We start from the raw sequence: 21,454 nt of genomic DNA, 5'->3' as shown, positions 1-21,454 counted from the left end.
TGATGATAGATTGAGTAGACTGGGTCTTTACTCGTTGGAGTTCAGAAGGATGAGGGGTGATCTTATAGAAACATTTAAAATAATGAAAGGGATAGACAAAATAGAGGCAGAGAGGTTGTTTCCACTGGTCGGGGAGACTAGAACTAGGGGGCACAGCCTCAAAACACGGGGGAGCCAATTTAAAACCAAGTTGAGAAGGAATTTCTTCTCCCAGAGGGTTGTGAATCTGTGGAATTCTCTGCCCAAGGAAACAGTTGAGGCTAGCTCATTGAATGTATTCAAATCACAGATCGATAGATTTTTAACCAATAGGGGAATTAAGGGTTATGGGGAGCGGGCGGGTAAGTGGAGCTGAGTCCACGGCCAGGTCAGCCATGATCTTGTTGAGTGACGGAGCAGGCTCGAGGGGCTAGATGGCCTACTCCTTTTCCTAATTCTTATGTTCTAAAGTTGATTGCACAATCAAGGAGAATGCTGACAGAAAGTATCCCAACAAGATTATGGCTACCTTTTCCATTAAAGGTCAAATGGTGAAAATGCAAATAGATTGTGGGGCCACATGCAATGTGCTACCTTTTAGATACTTACCTAAAGGCTTAAAGGTAAAAGAATCTAAGACAACACTGTCACTATATGACAACCATGCAACCATTCCAGTGGTAAAAACTTGTAACGTGCTCCTGGAAAATACAAAAAACAAGCAAAAGTACATTGTGCCCTTTGTGATCATTGAGGGACAAAGTGCACCACTGATTGGCTCACGCACTGCTCAACAGCTATAACTGATAAAAGTACAGCATCAGAATATCGCGGTGGTAAATGAACCACGCAAATCGCAAACTATGAACAAGGCAAACGTCTCTCTAGCATCAACAACTGATGTCAACAATGCATATCCAGATGTGTTTAAAGGACTTGGACACATGCCAGGGACAGTTCACCTTGAACTTAATGAATCAGTGACACCAGCTGTAATGCCACCCAGACAGGTGCCAATAGCAATCAAACAAACGCTAAAAGAGGAACTCGATCGTTTGGAAAAACTACAAATCACGAAAGTGGTTGAACCGATGGACTGGGTACAGTCTAGTAACTGTACAAAAACCAAATGGAAAAATACCCTCGACATCTGAACAATGCCCTGAAACGCGGACACTATTCACTGCCTGTGATCGATGACATCTTGCCACAGATGTCAAATGTAAAGATCATTACTAAAGCAGAGGGTTTTTTGCAATGTGAACTGGACATTCACATTGTCCTCCTATCTCACGACCTTCCAGACTCCATGGGGACGATTTCGATATAATAGAATGCCATTTGGCATCAGTCCTGCCCCAATATTCTTCCAGCAGAAGCTAGACCAGAACCTCGAGGGTCTGGATGAAGTCTACAAGATTGCAGATGATATCTTGATCACTGGACACGGTGAGACACTTAGAGGCCAATCACGATCATGACACAAACTTACGCAAATTCATGCAGAGAGGCAGAGAGTGAATCATCAAACTAAACTTTGATAAATTCGAATACAAAAGCTCCCAAATGAAATACATGGGACACATACTGTCTAGTGATGGACTCAAAGCCGACCCAAACAAAGTGGTTGCAATCAAAGAAATGCAGAAGCCGTAGGATGTCGCAGGTGTATAATGATTTATCGGCATGACAAAGTACCTCGCAAAATTCTTGCCAGATCTTTCACACCTTTGCAACGGCTTACTCATAAAGACACAGTCTGGAAATGGACTGAAGAACAAGGCAAAGCGTTTGGAGCTATCAAACAACGCGTGACAAATTTTCCAATGCTAAGGTACTTTGCGCACAAACTTGCAACCGAAGGTCAAGGAGATGCTTTGCGCAAGCGTCTTGGGTTCGTCCTTCTGCAACAGGGACAACCAATCGCATACGCGAGCCGAGCACTCACTCCAGCAGAAACGCAATACTCTCAAATCAAAAAGGAGCTGCTAGCTCTAGTCTACGGAATGGAACAAAACCATCAATATGTATATGATCGCAAGATCACACTATGGACAGACCATAAGCCTTTGGTTGCTATACGACGCAAGCCGTTATCTGCAGCATCCAAGCGACGACAATGTCTACTCATTCGGCTCAACCAATATGACGTTGAAATAAAGTATCAACCAGAAAAAGAAATGTACCTAGCAGACACCCTCTCGCATGCATACCTTGAAAACGTGGCGAGATCACCGACAGAAATTGCAGTGGAATGCATCCACATGGTGGACTTTCTCCCACTCTTCAAACAAGGACTACCTTACAATGCGCAATTACAAGCGACTCCACTCTACAACTGGTCATACAACAAATCACAACGGGATGGCCAGAAATGACACATGAATGCCCGCCTGAAATGCATGCATACTTCAAAATTCATGATGAACTCACAACACAGGATGGCATAGTCTTCAAAGGTTATCGCTATGTCATCCCAAAATACCTGAGATTCGACATTCGTCAGCGACTTCACGTTGCTCACACTGGCATTGAGAGCACTCTTCGACATGCCAGAGAATCTGCTCACTGGCCAGAACTGAACAGTGATATAAAAGACTATGTTTCAAAGTGTGAAACATGTAACACCTATCAATCGAGCCAATCAAAAGAACCATTGATAAGCCACGACCTCCCTCAGAGACCCTGGGAAAAGTTTGGTTGTGACTATTCACACTCGATGGCAATGACTACTAATGCACAGTGGACTACTACTCGGACTATTTTGAGATAGACAATCTGCATAGAAAGAAAGATACCACTGTCATCATCAAACACCTCAAGAAACACTTCTCTAACCACGGTATTCCAGACAAGGTTCAATCCGACAATGGACCTCCCTTCAACTCACAACAGTTCACAAACTTTACCACAGAATATGGATTCGATCATGCAACAAGCTCACCAGAATATCCACAAAGCAACGGAAAGGTTGAGAATACGGTTAAACTCCCAAAGTAGTTAATCAAGAAGACAAAGAAAGATTGCGGTGACTTCGACATGAACCTTCTCCTCTGGTGAAACACACCAACTGAAGGCCTTGATAGTTCGCCAGCACAACACTTACTCGGTCGCCGCACAAAGACAAACATCCCAATCGCAAATGAACTACTCAAACCAAGAATCATACATGACGTCATCGTCAACAAAGAAAGGAACCATGCCAAACAAGCGCATTACTACAACAGAGGAGCTACAGCACTTCCTACACTGCAGGAAGGAGAAACAGTGAGACTCAAACAAACGTAAGAAAGCAATGAGTGGCAAAAAGCTCAGGTTCAGAAACAAGTCGCCATTCATAGAAACATAGAAACATAGAAAATAGGTGCAGGAGTAGGCCATTCGGCCCTTCTAGCCTGCACCGCCATTTAATGAGTTCATGGCTGAACATGCAACTTCAGTACCCCATTCCTGCTTTCTCACCATACCCCTTGATTCCCCTAGTAGTAAGGACTTCATCTAACTCCTTTTTGAATATATTTAGTGAATTGGCCTCAACAACTTTCTGTGGTAGAGAATTCCACAGGTTCACCACTCTCTGGGTGAAGAAATTCCTCCTCATCTCGGTCCTAAATGGCTTCCCCCTTATCCTTAGACTGTGTCCCCTGGTTCTGGACTTCCCCAACATTGGGAACATTCTTCCTGCATCTAACCTGTCTAACCCCGTCAGAATTTTAAACGTTTCTATGAGGTCCCCTCTCATTCTTCTGAACTCCAGTGAATACAAGCCCAGTTGATCCAGTCTTTCTTGATAGGTCAGTCCCGCCATCCCGGGAATCAGTCTGGTGAACCTTCGCTGCACTCCCTCAATAGCAAGAATGTCCTTCCTCAGGTTAGGAGACCAAAACTGTACACAATACTCCAGATGTGGCCTCACCAAGGCCCTGTACAATTGTAGCAACACCTCCCTGCCCCTGTCCTCAAATCTCCTCGCTACGAAGGCCAACATGCCATTTGCTTTCTTAACCGCCTGCTGTACCTGCATGCCAACCTTCAATGACTGATGTACCATGACACCCAGGTCTCTTTGCACCTCCCCTTTTCCTAATCTGTCACCATTCAGATAATAGTCTGTCTCTCTGTTTTTACCACCAAAGTGGATAACCTCACATTTATCCACATTATACTTCATCTGCCATGCATTTGCCCACTCACCTAACCTATCCAAGTCGCTCTGCAGCCTCATAGAATCCTCCTTGCAGCTCACACTGCCACCCAACTTAGTGTCATCCGCAAATTTGGAGATACTACATTTAATCCCCTCGTCTAAATCATTAATGTACAGTGTAAACAGCTGGGGCCCCAGCACAGAACCTTGCGGTACCCCACTAGTCACTGCCTGCCATTCTGAAAAGTCCCCATTTACTCCTACTCTTTGCTTCCTGTCTGACAACCAGTTCTCAATCCATGTCAGCACACTACCCCCAATCCCATGTGCTTTAACTTTGCACATTAATCTCTTGTGTGGGACCTTGTCGAAAGCCTTCTGAAAGTCCAAATATACCACATCAACTGGTTCTCCCTTGTCCACTCTACTGGAAACATCCTCAAAAAATTCCAGAAGATTTGTCAAGCATGATTTCCCTTTCACAAATCCATGCTGACTTGGACCTATCATATTACCTCTTTCCAAATGCACTGCTATGACATCCTTAATAATTGATTCCATCATTTTACCCACTACCGATGTCAGGCTGACTGGTCGATAATTCCCTGTTTTCTCTCTCCCTCCTTTTTTAAAAAGTGGGGTTACATTGGCTACCCGCCACTCCATAGGAACTGATCCAGAGTCAATGGAATGTTGGAAAATGACTGTCAATGCATCCACTATTTCCAAGGCCACCTCCTTAAGTACTCTGGGATGCAGTCCATCAGGCCCTGGGGATTTATTGGCCTTCAATCCCATCAATTTCCCCAACACAATTTCCCGACTAATAAGGATTTCCCTCAGTTCCTCCTCCTTACTAGACCCTCCGACCCCTTTTATATCCGGAAGGTTGTTTGTGTCCTCCTCAGTGAATACCGAACCAAAGTACTTGTTCAATTGGTCCGCCATTTCTTTGTTCCCCGTTGTGACTCCCCCTGATTCTGACTGCAGGGGACCTACGTTTGTCTTTACTAACCTTTTTCTCTTTACATATCGATAGAAACTTTTGTAATCTGTCTTAATGTTCCCTGCAAGCTTCTTCTCATACTCCATTTTCCCTGCCCTAATCAAACCCTTTGTCCTCCTCTGCTGAGTTCTAAATTTCTCCCAGTCCCCGGGTTCGCTGCTATTTCTGGCCAATTTGTATGCCACTTCCTTGGCTTTAATGCTATCCCTGATTTCCCTTGATAGCCACGGTTGAGCCACCTTCCCTTTTTTATTTTTACGACAGACAGGAATGTACAATTGTTGTAGTTCATCCATGCGGTCTCTAAATGTCTGCCATTGACCATCCACAGTCAACCCCTTCAGTATCATTCGCCAATCTATCCTAGCCAATTCACGCCTCATACCTTCAAAGTTACCCTTCTTTAAGTTCTGGACCATGGTCTCTGAATTAACTGTTTCATTCTCCATCCTAATGCAGAATTACACCATATTATGGTCACTCTTCCCCAAGGGGCCTCGCACAACGAGATTGCTAATTAATCCTCTCTCATTACACAACACCCAGTCTAAGATGGCCTCCCCCCTAGTTGGTTCCTCGACATATTGGTCTAAAAAACCATCCCTTATGCACTCCAGGAAATCCTCCTCCACCGTATTGCTTCCAGTTTGGTTAACCCAATCTATGTGCATGTTAAAGTCACCCATTATAACTGCTGCACCTTTATTGCACGCACCCCTAATTTCATGTTTGATGCCCTCCCCAACATCACTACTACTGTTTGGAGGACTGTACACAACTCCCACTAACGTTTTTTGCCCTTTGGTATTCTGCAGCTCTACCCATATAGATTCCACATCATCCAAGCTAATGTCCTTCCGAACTATTGCCTTAATTTGCTCCTTAACGAGCAATGCTACCCCACCTCCTTTTCTTTTTATTCTATCTTTCCTGAATGTTGAATACCCCTGGATGTTGAGTTCCCAGCCCTGATCATCCTGGAGCCACGTCTCCGTAATAACAATCACATCATATTTGTTAACATCTATTTGCACAATTAATTCATCCACCTTATTGCGGATACTCCTTGCATTAACACACAAAGCCTTCAGGCTTGTTTTTTTAAACACCCTTTGTCCTTTTAGAATTTTGCTGTACAGTGGCCCTTTTTGTTCTTTGCCTTGGGTTTCTCTGCCCTCCACTTTTCCTCATCTCCTTTCTGTCTTTTGCTTTTGCCTCCTGTTTGTTTCCCTCTGTCTCCCTGCTTTGGTTCCCATCCCCCTGCCATATTAGTTTAAATCCTCCCCAACAGCACTAGCAAACACTCCCCCTAGGACATTGGTTCCGGTCCTGCCCAGGTGCAGACCATCCGGTTTGTACTGGTCCCACCTCCCCCAGAACCGGTTCCAATGCCCCAGGAATTTGAATCCCTCCCTGCTGCACCACTGCTCAAGCCACGTATTCATCTGCGCTATCCTGCGATTCCTACTCTGACTATCACGTGGCACTGGTAGCAATCCCGAGATTACTACTTTTGCGGTCCTACTTTTTAATTTAGCTCCTAGCTCCTTAAATTCGTTTTGTAGGACCTCATCCCTTTTTTTACCTATGTCGTTGGTACCAATGTGCACCACGACAACTGGCTGTTCTCCCTCCATTTTTAGAATGTCCTGCACCCGCTCCGAGACATCCTTGACCCTTGCACCAGGGAGGCAACATACCATCCTGGAGTCTCGGTTGCGGCCGCAGAAACGCCTATCTATTCCCCTCACCATTGAATCCCCAATCACTATTGCTCTCCCACTCTTTTTCCTGCCCTCCTGTGCAGCAGAGCCAGCCATGGTGCCATGAACTTGGCTGCTGCTGCCCTCCCCTGATGAGTCATCCCCCTCAACAGTACCCAAAGCAGTGTATCTGTTTTGCAGGGGGATGACCGCAGGGGACTCCTGCACTACCTTCCTTGCACTGCTCTTCCTGTTGGTCTTCCATTCCCTATCTGGCTGTGGACCCTTTACCTGCGGTACGACCAACTCGCTACATGTGCTACTCACGTCATTCTCAGCATCGTGGATGCTCCAGAGTGAATCCACCCTCAGCTCCAATTCCGCAACGCGGTACGTCAGGAGCTGGAGGCGGATACACTTCCCGCACACGTAGTCGTCAGGGACACTGGAGTCGTCCCTGAGTTCCCACATGGTACAGGAGGAGCATAACACGTGACCGAGCTCCCCTGCCATGACTTAACCCTTAGATACACTTAAATTGGCAACAACAATGTTAATTTTAGGTCATTACTGAAGATGGCCAAGACTATGGCAGAAATAGGAAACATCTGAGAAAGAGTGCCGAGACATTCATCGAAACTCCAGAGATCTTAGTGACACCTACAGATGATCCACTGCCAACACAGTCAACAAACACGCGAAACAGCACTTCAAGGACAACAGGGATATGTTGCCTGATATTTCCCCTCAGAGCACTGATAAAGGGACTAAAGCGATCAGTGCACAGAACAGTACTGAAACAAGCAGTTTGAGGTGAAGCAACAGAATCCACACAACACCAAAATACCTGGAACATTATGTACAGAAATAAGAAATCATGGACACTGGACAACTGAATAAAGATTTTATAAGGCAAGAGTTTTGTTGTTGTTTGTTAAACTTGTAGTTGTTTAATACATGTATTCATAAGAAGTTAACTACCCGTTTATATTGAAGCTAACTTTAATTTATTTTTGTTTATGAAAGGAAAGGTGTAACGAGATAATGTATAGCGCCCTCTAGCTAGGAGATATCGATATATTGTATAGCGCCCTCTGGCTAGGAGGTATAGATATAATGTATATAGCACTCTCTGGCTAGGAGGTAATAGGGGCTGTATTGAGAGAGGGTCTGTGAAGGAACGCCATCTTATGCTCCACATGGCTGTCTGAGACCTCCCAAATAAATAGAGTTAAGTTGAACGAAGAGTGTTCAAGAGTATTCAACAGACAATAAAATACAATACCCTGGAAAAATAAAATATCAGTGAAATATGGGAGCGTGAGTAATCTAAAATCCTTGCTTTCTCATACATTGTGACATGTCCATTGCTTAAATGACCAGAATCCTAGCTTGCTTCCTCCAGCCTAAATCCCAATCTTTTACATTTTTGTTTCGCTGCAACCCATCTGAACAGGTTTATGATATCATCGTTTGCTTACACTGGTTTAGAGAATGCCATTTTTTTTTAAAGAGCACTTTCTTTTTGTGTGTTTATAAATACCTACAATAACATGAATCATGCTGAAATACATAATTACATTACTTGTGCATGGCATTAGGGTGAAAAAATGATGGGCAGCTTTTCCAACTCTTCTCCCAAAGGCAGTGCTCCTTAAAGCAAAAACAATCATTGGAGTTTCTTGTAAATAATAATAGCAATTACAACTTAATGTGCGATGTGCAACAATTCGATGTTCCAAAATAGCTGGAATGCAACTGGCACAATTGACAGAGTTGATTTCATAATTTTCATCCTTATTTACAAATCCCTCCATGGCCTCACCCCTCCCTATCGCTGTAATCCCCTCCAGCCTCACAACCCTCCGAGATGTCTGCGCTCCTCGAATTCTGCCCTCTTCAGCACCTCTGATTATAATCGCTCAACCATTGGTGGCCGAGTCTTCTGTTACCTCGGCCCCAAGCTCTGGAATTCCCTGCCTAAACCTCGCCGCCTCTCAACCTCTTTTTCCTCCTTTAAGATGCTCCTTAAAACATACCTCTTTGACCAAGCTTTTGGTCACTTGCCCTAATTTTTTTCTCAAAACACTCCTGTAAAGCAGCTTGGGACGTTTCACTACGTTAAAGGTGCTATATAAATACAAGTTGCTGTTGTTGTTGATTATGAATAAGCTCCTGCTTGGTTGAAATACATCCACTCCTGAGAAAATACGTGGGTCAGCTTTACACTTCCTCATGATCTATGACAAACCTTGTCAGCAGGTTAATGGCATTAACTCCAGCTCTTCTACTGCAATGCCACTTGAAATCCTCAGAGTTTAAGGCTGAAGGATATATCATATTTAAAGTAACAACGGACAGAGAAGAAACAATTGGATAAAGGTACACCATAAGTGTCACTTCCCAACTCATCAGATCACACACGTGAGATACCATTTCCCCCAAATATGGTATGTGATACCCTGTACATGACATATAAATCCACAACACAAATTTAAATTATGACCCACCTTTTCAATAGAGCTCCAGAAAAGATGTATCTCATGCTACGCACCCATGATAATCGTGCCTTCAGCTGCCTAGGCCCCAAGCTCTGGAACTCCCTGCCTAAACCTCTCCGCCTCTCTACCTCTCTTTCTCCCAAGAGTCTCCTTAAAATGTACCTCTTGGACCAAGCTTTCGGTCATCTGCTGTAATTTCTTCTTATGTGGCTTGGTGTCAAATTAATTTTTTTGTCTCATAATATTGCTGTGAAGATCCTTGGGATGTTTTACTACATTAAAGTTGCTATATAAATACAAGTTGTTGTTGGTGTGATGAGTAAATGCATGAAACTTTGTGATGTTGCAATAAAATTCAGGGTTAAAAGAGTTAAATTTACTTTATAATGCTCTAAGTCCAAACTAATAATAACTGAGAATTTTCACTGTTTTTCAATTATTTTCATCATGTGTTAAATCAAATCAATTTTTATACTTACCTCCAAAGGCTGATATGCAATAATATACCCCCATATATTTATGTACTTCTGTTGCCTCTTTCTACCCATCATAGATGTATGGTTCAAAAATGTCATATCCCAATAAAGGGAGGAGGCAAAAGGATGTGGATAATTTGTTTCCATGGAGGTTATTGTGTTTCAGGTTCTTATACAAGTCTTTACTTAAGGAAACTAAAAAGAAAAAAACTTGCATTTATATAGCATCTTCCATAATCTCAGGATGTCCCAAAGATTCCATGAGCATTGCTTGCATTTTTTGTAACCTCTTCATCAGATTAAACATATTGATATCATATTGTATTTCCTTTTTAATATTATTTCTCTTCTATAATATCCTCTTGCTGCTACATCTTATTTCCATCTTTCCACCTTCAGTGGGACAATTTGAGTGCTCTGCTTTGTGGGCTTCAACTATGCATGTTGTCAAAACAGCTCCGGGATGACGGACAGGAATTCTGCTTCCATTCTTTTTCTCAAGTTCTTTATCTTACTAGTCTAATTTTACCACCTACTCTTACTACCTGTCCTTTCCTCCCACCATGGGTAGCCACTCGCTTCCCAGTGTCACCCTTTGTGTCCACATCACTGGCACCTTAACAGGTTTACCTACTAGACAAATCCAGCTCCTCAGATGATCTCTTTTCTATCTTGAACTGTTGCCTCTTGCCCTGTCTGCTGATCCCAGCCTCCTTTCCCAGCAACACTACGCCTAACAGCCAGTGTGGTGACCACCCTCTGGAACATCTGCTCCAGAAAAGCTTCTCCCTCCTGAATGTTGTTGAGAGCTCTCAAGTTGTGCAACTTTCTGCCAGAGGATTGCAGCCTTCATACATATGCATTTTCTGGTGGTGGAAAATATGAATGTTACAGCTGAAAATAAATGACAATTCAGGCTGATGCTCCTTAATGCTCTTAAATGTTGACGATCTTGTCACTGACACTTGTTAGCCAGTTTTGTTATGGGTTCAATCAGCAAAGTTGGTAAGCAAATACTTATTCTGCTCGTTCTACATTTCTATGGATGCTATAGAACTTCCCTGCTTCTATTTGGATCTATCCAGTCGTAGCCAGAGAATCACCTGCAACAGCTTCTCTTCCCATTCCTGCATCACATCTAGTGTCCCCAAGGATCTAATCTTGGCCCCAATGTTGCATTTAATTTTATTTTGGGTGTACAGTTCCATTAAGGATATGCACGTCCCATTCAAAATAGCATGCACATGCGTTTTTCCTATTTAAAAGCTGCCGAGCCAGCTGCGTGGGAACTGCACAGCGCTGCACACCTATGTAGCCCGCAGCTTAAAGGGAACATTACTTGGCCCCCTCCTATTTCTCAGCTACATGTTGCCCCTCAGCGACATTATCCAAAAACACATTGTCAGTTTCCACATGGACACTGACGATACCCAGCTGTACCTCATTACCATCTCTCTCGACCCCTCCATTGTCTTTAAATTGTCAGACTGTTTGTCTGACATCCAGTATTGCATGAGCAGAAATTTCCTCCAACTGACTATTTGGAAGCCCAAAGCCATTGTCTTCGGTCCCTGCCACAAACTCCATTCCCATGCCATCGACTCCATTCTACCTAGCAACTGCCTTTGTTACCTCTCGACTTGACTATTACAATGCACCCCAGCCAGCCTCCCAATTTCTGCCCTCCATTAACTTGAGGTCATCCAAAACTTGGCTGCCTGTGTCCTAACTCGCCCCAAGTCCTATTCACCCATCAGCCCTCTGCTCACTGACCTACATTGGATCCTGGTTAAGCAATGCCTCAATTATGAAACTCTCATCCTTGTTTTCAATTCCCTCCGTTGCTTTGCCCCTCTCAATCTCTGTAATCTACTCCAGCTCAAACCCCACCCCTGAGATCTCTGCATTCCTCTAATTCTGGTCTCTTGAGCATTCCAGATTTGAATCACTCCACCATTGCTGGCTGTTAGGACATGGGCAGTAAAGTTTTGGATAACCTCAATTTACAGAGGGTAAAAATTGAGAGGCCATCCAGGAGTGTATTGAAATAGTCAAGTCTAGAGGTAACAAAGGCATGGATGAGGGTTTTAGTAGTAGATCAGCTGCCGAGGCCCTAAGCTCAGGAGTTCTGTGTAGAGCACTTGCGCTCTACTCAGAACTCATACACGGCAAGCGAGCCCAAGGTGGGCAGAGGAAACATTTCAAGGACACTCTCAAAGCCTCCTTAATAAAGTGCAACATCCCCACCGACACCTGGGAATCACTGCCCAAAATGGAGGAAGAGTATCCGGGAGGGCTCTGAGGACCTTGAGTCTTGTCGCCAAGAGCATGCAGAAATTAAGCACAGACAGTGGAAGGAGCGTGCGGCAAACCAGGCTCCCCACCCACCCTTTCCTTCAACCACTGTCTGTCCCCCCTGTGACAGAGACTGTAATTCCCGTATTGGACTGCACAGCCACCTGAGAACTCACTTTTAGGGACTGCTATGATGATGAAACTCTGAAATTCTCTCCCTAAACCTCTCCATCTATGTACCTCTCTTTCCTTCTTCAAGACACTCCTTAAAATCTGCCTCTTTGACAAAGCTTTTGTTCACCTGTCCAAATATCGCCTTACGTGGTTCGATGTCAAACATTGCTGTGAAACGCTTTGGGAGGTTTTACTACATTAATGCAAGTTGTTGTACATAAGCAGCCATTAACCCTTGATGCCTGGCTAAAAGTAACACATCGAGAATGCAGCAGACAAGCACTGGGGTGAGAGGAGGTCATGTCCTAATATGTCAGGGTGGTTCCACATCACAGGCCACTCACTGACACACAAGACGTGGTTCAGCATGGCGCACCATGTTGCTCAATGGATCACTGAATGGGACTTTTCAAACCTGCTTTATTTATTTTTACAGTTTTGTCATTCAGTATGCAGCTACATTTAAACGGAAAATCCCAGTAGAAAATAGACTTCAAGTGAACCAGTCCGTGTTTGATATTTTTAATTTGTTGCTGCAGGCTTGGAAGCTCTTGCTGGACCGTTTTGAAACCCGATTTTAGTTCAGTTTTATTTTCGACATTCCCAAGCCAAATGACAACATTCCATCAGTCCTCGTTATGATCCTGAAAGTTTCTGCAAACATTTGGCATGTTCCAAATATTACCTGCGAAAAATTAAACCCAATCTGCTTTTAATAAAGCTACAATATTAGAGATGTTGCAAACAGCATCATCTCCATGTAAGTTCAATGATAGTGCCTCTGAGCTTCAGACTGCCACTGTATCTCTGCGTGTGTGCCGAGTCTGTATCTCAGTGTATCTCCCTGTGTATACCTAGCCGACCCTGGATGTCTCTGCTCTGTGTGTGTGTATGTGTCCATCTATATGTCTCCCTGTTATGTGTTTGTGTATTTCATACCTCGCTAGTTTGTTGATACTTTGGGGCAATCTCTCACATTGCTAACGGGTTGGGGACACTTGGGGAGGGGGATCAGAGTCGGGCTGAGATAGATAGCTCGCTTGGCTTTAGAAGATCACAGAACACCGCGACTGAAAACAATGGTGCCCGCTTCCCTCAAATCCTAATCTAATCTCTCGCTTTTCATATCAAGTGATGGATCTTCAGAAACCAGAGGCATCGGCTGAAATATTGGTAAATGGTCCTATTCTCCCAAATAAAACGGGTGGAACACAATTAGGTTAGATAACTGCAGGTGTTCTCTCTCTATGCTGCTTGGACATTTCAAATGTAAACTTTCCCAGCAGCATTTGAAATGACTGCAGTTCCATGCACCAAGTTTAATTATATATATGAGAAAACTCCATATAAATGCGACCGAGATTAAGGTTGTCAGGCAAGCAAACGTCCTGAAATATATCCCCAGGCAAAAAGTGAGTCGGAATAGATCCTTACCTTTCACCAAGTACAGGACGGCGGCCAGCCAAACACAATCCAGCCACTTCCGCGCCCGCATGTTGAACGGTCTCCTCTGCTCTTCACAAAGCCTGCATTTCTGAAAGGGAGAAGGAGAACGACCATCGGTTTACAGTGTCAGTCCGCCTCACTGCATGCCAAGATGCCAAACATGCCTCCCCGATGCTGCTCTAATCTGAATCATTTCACCCAGCGAGGACACCTGTCAATTGCTGTCATTCGCCTCCCTCGCCCCAGCCAGTTCAATGAATATCGCCTGCAAGGGAGAGAGGCTCCATCCCTCTCAGAACGATAGAGCTCAGGAGGAGGCCATTCAGCCCATCATGCCTGTGCCGGCTCTTTGAAAGAGCTGTCCAAATTAGTCCCACTCCCCTGCTCTTTCCCCATAGCCCTGCAAAAATGTCCTTTTCGAGTACATATCCAATTCCCTTCTGCAAGTTATTATTGAATCTTCTTCCATCACCCTCTCAGGCAGTGCATTCCAGATCAAAACAACTCACTGCGTTAAAAAGTCCCCTCCTACCATAGTGCGGGATGGACAGGGAACCTTGCCACCATTTATACCGGTAAGCGCAGGGACCCAGTTCATGGATTGTTCCGGGGCAGCCTAGGATAACGTTTTAAAATATATATGTAATGGGTTTTCTCAGTCAAACTGTTAGATGTGCCTGTGCGCTTTTAACATTGCAGACTCGTGTCAATTGTGTGTGTGTGCGTGTGTTTTAAAATGTTTGTCTTTACACTTCCAGCTAACCAAGTTTGCGGCAAGTTGCACCAGCCCACGAATAGCCCTCCCCATTCGGTACAAACTAACAAGCTATGGCCGTGGAGCCTCACGATCAGATAGTTCACAAGAAGTGGCACCATCCGTCGCTTCACTCACCTCCACCTCCCCACATCAAAGTCATCTTGGGATTTGAAATTATCGAGAAAATTTGTGAATTTTCTGTCCATTATCGGGAGAGACAAAACAAAAAGAAAAGTATTAACTGTGGGCTCTCAATACAGAAAAGTCCCCAATGTTCCTTTTCTATGTGATGGTTATCCAGCTTTTGAATGACCGCTTTGTAGAAATGCGATGGGGAGGAGAGAATGGTTACAGAAATGGTTAAGAAATTGGTCGCAAATAACATCACTGTCTATGCTCACCTATCGTTTTGCTATGACATTATCATCATATTCTCAATGCCAGTGGTCCTGTATGGCGCTAATAATAGATTAGTGATTACCTGACTGCTCGTTCCTACTTCATTTTAAGAGAAAGTCCAATTTTTGGTCACAGCCAGAAACGAACTGGTGCGGAGTTAACAATTCGGAACGATGATTGAAATGGTTGCAATGGCTCATTTAAGACGAGTCACGGAGAGAGAGTAGAAGTTGTTATTGGGTATCAGTGAATCTGCTGATCTAACTGCTTGCAGTGCATGCACAGACTTACTCGGTCTTTAGATCGAAAAAATGTTTTCAAAAAAAGCGGTCGTCACTTATGTAACAAAACAGCTGCTGTAAGGGAGAGCGACACGAGAAGAGAAGATTTTCCGACAACCAGAAAGTAGGCTGATATCCCACCCCCTTGCACCTACCCAAGATCATAAGCATTCCATTGGAGCAATGTCAACACCAATCAAATGTGACTTTGAACCTGACTGGGGATGCCCGCGGCTGCTTGAGGACCAATGGGAACACAAGGAGATAGGACCACTAACAATCTGGATTCAGATGTAGATTGAGACTGAGCCAACTCCAAACTTATATATCAACCTCATTTATTTATTAAAATACCCATAGAGACAATTCCAGATTTACCATGGGCTCCTGCCCGAAGTCACCAAACAAACACAGCAAAGCAAGAAAAGTAAAGTCAGCACGGACCAATCCGACAGGCTTTGACATTTTCTAGATATTTAGTTTCATGCCACTGATATTTTTATAACAAATTATAATATTTTATTATGTGTGAGACTTGTTTTGGGCTACACAATAGGCAGGGAGGAAGAAACAGTTTAAATGTAGCGTGGCCATCCCTAGTTGTATATGTAAAAGCATTTCTGGTGATCCAGCAAATAAATGTCAGCTTCTTCCAATGCACTGTAAATGGCCCTCACTCTGATAAGAAACTTCCTTGATTATGTTACTCAATGGGAAACATCATCATCATAGGCAGTCTCTCGAAACGAGGATGACTTGCTTCCACGCCAAAAAACGGATGAGTTCACAGGTGTTTCGAATGAAGAACCCGAACTACATCCTGAAGGATGGAAGATGCCTGTGCGTGGATTTTTTTAATGTGTGGTGGCCGTTGCACACCAGCCACCACACGGGCTTGACAGAGCTAGGTCTTGGTCCAGTGGCAAGAATTAACCAAAACGACTGGAGACCAGCTCTGCTGCATGGACCTCGTGTGCACACATATCGCAGTGTGGGCTGGCCTGTGCTGCCCCTGGGCCCCTGGACCCGAACTCACGCTTCCCCTGGGCCCCGATCACATCTCTCCACAGTCTCTCACAGTTCCTTCGCCCCGATGCTTCTGCTGCATCTGTCCACGCACCAATCACTAACCTGGACCTTGCTGATGTCACTCTTCGCTGCCGTTGCCCTCCTGCACCAGCTCGCGCTGTGCCTTGTACTGGCATGCCTCCACGCTGATCCCTGGGCTGCACGCCACTCCTTTTATGGCTCCGACCTGCCGCTGATGGTTTCTCGCAGGTCGGGGTCTCCACACATAATCAGATAATCAGATAATGTGGCAAAATAACACAATGGGCTCAATTTTCCCCAGTGATTTGCGCCTTTTTTTTGAGTAGGCTGCTTTATTTGGCGTATTGAGTCAAATTTTTGCCGTATTTATTTTTTTCAAACTTTCCCCCTGCGATCTGCACCAGCGTAACTGACTTAGTTATGATTTTTCTCGGCCAGTTTTTTTTTACGTCATAGTCTGCGCCGGTTTTTTTCAATTGTTCGCAGTTTGGCCAACATTTTGTTTTCTTAGGTTGGTGTATCTGGCCACTCCCAAAAAACCTTCTGGTGAGTGAAGTAAACCAGCGCACATTCACAAATCTGTGCTGAAAGACGCCATTGTTTTTAAATCGAAGATTTTAGAGGGAGTCCAGAACACTGTCAAAATCAATAATAAAGTTCAACTTTTTTTACTTGTCAAGGTAGAAGTGTAAATTTGTTGGATTTAACAAGTTTTCTCATTTTTTTACTCACTCACACGTCACCAACGAACGTCTTGAAGAAGGCCTGGAGGGTTGTAGGTTTGGCCGGCAGAATCGGCCTCGCGTCCGGACACAGCGGCTCGGGGTTCGGCTACAAAACAAGCTGTGGGGAGGGGGGGCGAAGCGAGGAGAGGAGGGAGAGATAGCCAATCTTACGGCTTGTAGCCCAGGGAGGGGAGGGAGAGAGAGAGCCGATCTTATGGCTTGTAGCCCGGGAGGGGGAGAGAGATAGTCGATCTTATGGCTTGTAGCCCGGGGAGGGGGAGAGAGATAGTCGATCTTATGGCTTGTAGCCTGGGGGGGGGGGAGAGAGATAGTCGATCTTATGGCTTGTAGCCCGGGGAGGGAGAGGGGGAGGGAGAGAGAGAGTGGATCTTACGGCTTGTAGCCCAGGGAGGGGGAGGGGGAGGGAGAGAGAGAGTGGATCTTATGGCTTGTAGCCTGGGGAGGGAGAGAGAGAGCCGATCTTATGGCTTGTAGCCTAGGAAGGGGGAGGGAGAGGGAGAGAGATAGCCGATCTTATGGCTTGTAGCCCGGGGAGGGGGGGTGAGAGAGAGAGAGACGATTACAGCTTGTAGCCCGGGGTGGGGGAGGGAGAGAGAGGTCTCAAGACTTAAGGGGGTGGGGGGGGGGGAATGTGGGGAGAGAGGCTTCACTGAGGGCCCAGCGACAACTATTCCACATGGACATGTTTACTGTTTGGAGCTGTTCCGTAATGTTGTGTTGTGTTAATGGAACATAGTTCAGTTTTAATGTAAAATATATTTTATTCAAAAGTTTACAATAACTTAACTTTAATAAATTCATTCTTGTAGCAAACTTCACTTTAAGATTGCTCTTTAAGATCACTTAAAAAGTTTAAGATCACTTATAAACTTGTAAATTTAAATAACTTACAAAAAACTTTAAATTTGAGAACAGTTACAACAGTAACAATAATAACAACAGCAGCAAAGAAAGGCTGCACCCATCTCTCCTCCCCATTATTCTAATACTGCCCGCTGCGCCTGGTCTTGGATTCTCCACTACCCCTGCGCTTGGTACCAAGCTTATTCCTTCTAACACCTCAGGTACTGCACACCTCTTGAGGGTGGGGGGGCATCAGCGTCAGGCGGCAAGGTGGAGGGCCCAGGCAGCAAGTTGGAGGGCCCGGCTTTGGGCTCTTCAGAGGCTGGTGTGGGGACTGCAGTGGGAGTGGCAGTTGATTCTGTCAATGGGCGCGGGGTCTGGGCGTGTTCCCTTATTGCAGCAGCTAACTCCAACATGCCGTCCCTCATGCACCCTGACAGTGTCTCAGCGGCCTGTAACAATCCCTCCCTAATGGCCAGTGTCGTGGTTTGAACTACCTCTGACATTCCCTCCCTCATGGCCACTATTCCCTCACAAATGGTCCCGGATATCATTCCCATTTCTCGTGAGAGTGTTGTTACTTCTCCCGACAGTCCCGCTACCTCATCGCTCACCCCACTGATGGTGCCCAGGAGTGATCGGGTAAGGTCAATGCTCTCCACACTCAATAACATCATCTGTACCACATCTGTTACATCCTGCATCTCAGTAGAACACGGTCGAGCTCTCCTTCCCCTCCTCCCCACGGGTGTGGCTCGCACCCCAACACTGGAACCCGCAACCTAGGATGGTGGGGCCCTGGATATGCCTCGCTGCACCACACCAGTGGGACCTGCAACCTCAGAAGGTGGGAAATCATGGAATGTCCCACCAACACTCAAACCATAGTCACGGAGTGGGCTGTCACCTCCATGAATGGCACCTCCTCCATATTCCGTACAACAGTGGGAGCTTCATCCAGCTCCATCCCCTCCCCTCCACACCAACCACCCCCCCACCCCCGCCCCCCCCCCCCCATGTTCTTGGTCTGGAGTGTGGGATTGGAAGATTTTCTCCTCTTCAAGCTCATCTTCATTTGAATCTTCTTCTGCATTGTCAGGGTTGGCCTCAAGTTCTTCAAAATATAATAGAACTGTCAAATGGTTAGCAGCGGAGGAGGGGGGCAGGGTGGGTGGCATGAGTAGGCTCACACAGCGCAGGCCAGGCAGTAGGTTGATTTGAAGGGTGATGATGAATTTGCAGGACTTACCCTCTCCCGCGTGTGTGGGCCCAGCTTGTGCAGTACTGATTGCTTTTTTCCAGGCAGGATCCATCAAAGCAGCGACCCTCTCTTCCAAGGGTGTCAGTGGGTGCAGATTTGCCGGGCCTCCTCCTGTTCGAGTTCTTTCCCTTTTATTATGTGCCACCTTCCTCTGCAAAAATGAAAATGCAACTTTTTAGAGAGGGTGTCGTTCTCTTGGGTGGGACATACACAGCTGGTCACATTTACAATTGCATTGAATAAATGAAAATATTACTTACGCTAACTACTTGACCAAGGTCCTGCCATTTCTTTTTACACTGGCTTCCAGCTCTCGAGGTGTTCACCACTGCGCAGTAATCTTCTGCAACTTGGTTCCATCATTTCTTCATTTCTTTGGGTGGAACTTTTATGTGACCTCTGCTGGTGTCCAGCTCCTGCCATCTGTTCTCAATCACAGTAACTAATGCCTCCACTTCTTCCAGTAAGAAATTCTTGGTCCTTGCTCCGCGTTGCATCTTCTATTGCTGAAGCTGCGATTTTCCCAATGCTCCCACACAGCACTCCTTCTCACACACACAACCTGCTCTTTAAAAATGGCCAATTGCCAAATCCAAGCTGTACTAAGCATGTGCGTCCATTGGAACGACGTCAAAAATGTAACTTTTTTCCCCGTGCATGCGCAGAAGGTACGGCATTATTTTTTGGCGCAGACAGCAGGCTCCATCCCTCGAGGTGACGGGACACGCTGCGCGGTGCCAAATTCGAATTATAGATCAGGGAAACGTTGGCAAAATATTTCTGGTGCATTTCTGGCCTAGAAAACCTGGTGTAACTCTGGCAATATGCTAGAAAATGGGCTTGGGGAAAATTGAGCCCAATGTTTCATCATAGGCAGTCCCTTGAAATCGAAGACTTGCTTCCACTCGAAAAGTGAGTTCTCAGGTGACTGAGCAGTCCAATACAGGAATTACAGTCTCTGTCACAGATGGGACAGACAGTTGTTGGAGGAAACAGTTGGTGGGGAGTCTGGTTTGCTCCTTCCATTGCCTGCACTTGTTTCCTGCATGCTCTCGGCGATGAGGCTCGAGGTGCTCAGTACCCTCCCGGATGCTCTTCCTCCACATAGGGCAGTCTTTGGCCAGGGACTCCCAGGTGTCGCTGGGGATGTTGCACTTTTTCAAGGAGGTTTTGAGGGTGTCCTTGAAATGTTTCCTCTGCCCACCTGGAGCTCGCTTGCCGTGTAGGAGTTCCAAGTGGAGCGCTTGCTTTGGGAGTCTTGTGTCGGGCATGTGAACAATGTGGCCCGTCCAACGGAGCTGATAGAGTGTAGTCAGTGCTTCAATGCTGGGGATGTTGGCCTGATTGAGAACACTAACGTTGGTGCATCTGTCCTCCCAGGGCATTTGCAGGATCTTGCGGAGACATCGTTGGTGGTATTTCTCCAGCGACTTGAGGTGTCTACTGTACATAGTCTACGCCTCTGAGCCATACAAGAGGGCGGGTATCACTATTGCCCTGTAGACCATAACCTTTGTGCCAGATTTGAGGGCCTGATCTTCAAACACTCTCTTCCTCAGGCGACCGAAGGCTGCACTCCTGCACTGGTGACGGTGTTGAACCTCGTTGTCAGTCTGCCCTTGCTGATAATAGGCTCCCGAGGTATGGGAAGTGGTTTATTTTGTCCAGGGCTGCGCGTGGATCTTGATGACTGGGGGGCAGTGCTGTGTGGCGGGGTCAGGTTGGTGGAGGACCTTTGTCTATTGGATGTTTAGCGTAAGACCCATGTTTTCGTATGCCTCAGTGAAGATGTTGATGATGACTTGGAGTTCAGCCTCTGAATGTGCGCAGATGCAAGCATCGTCCGCGTACTGTAGCTCGATGACACAGGATTGGATGATCTTAGATCTGGCCTGGAGGTGATGAAGGTTGAACAGGTTTCCACTGGTTCTATAGTTTAGTTCCACTCCAGCAGGGAGCTTGTTGAGTGTGAGGTGGAGAATTGCAGCGAGGAAGATTGAGAAGAGGGCTGGTGCGATGACGCAGCCCTGCTTGACCCTGGCCTGCACGTGGATTGAGTCTGTAGTGGATCCATTGGTCAGGATCAAAGCTTGCATGTCATTGTGGAGCAAGCGGAGGATGGCTACAAAATTTTTGGGGAAGTCAAAACGGCGCTCCATAGTCCCTCGTGGTTAACAGTATCAAAGTCCTTTGTAAGGTCAAAGTAGGCCATGTACAAGGGTTGGTGCAGTTCCCTTCATTTCTCTTGCAGTTGTCACGCTGTAAAGGTCATGGGCTAGAGGTATAATGCCCATATATCGCCGATTTAGCCTCAAAATGGAAACTGACCCCCATTTCTCGCTCACTTAACGCCGAGCGTTACTTTCGGCATGTACGTAACGGCAAGAAAA

The sequence above is a fragment of the Pristiophorus japonicus genome, chromosome 1 (assembly GCF_044704955.1).
Source record: "Pristiophorus japonicus isolate sPriJap1 chromosome 1, sPriJap1.hap1, whole genome shotgun sequence".
NCBI classification, from domain to species: Eukaryota; Metazoa; Chordata; class Chondrichthyes; family Pristiophoridae; genus Pristiophorus; species Pristiophorus japonicus.
The sequence above is the reverse complement of the archived record's forward strand: the minus strand, read 5'-3'. Positions refer to the sequence as shown.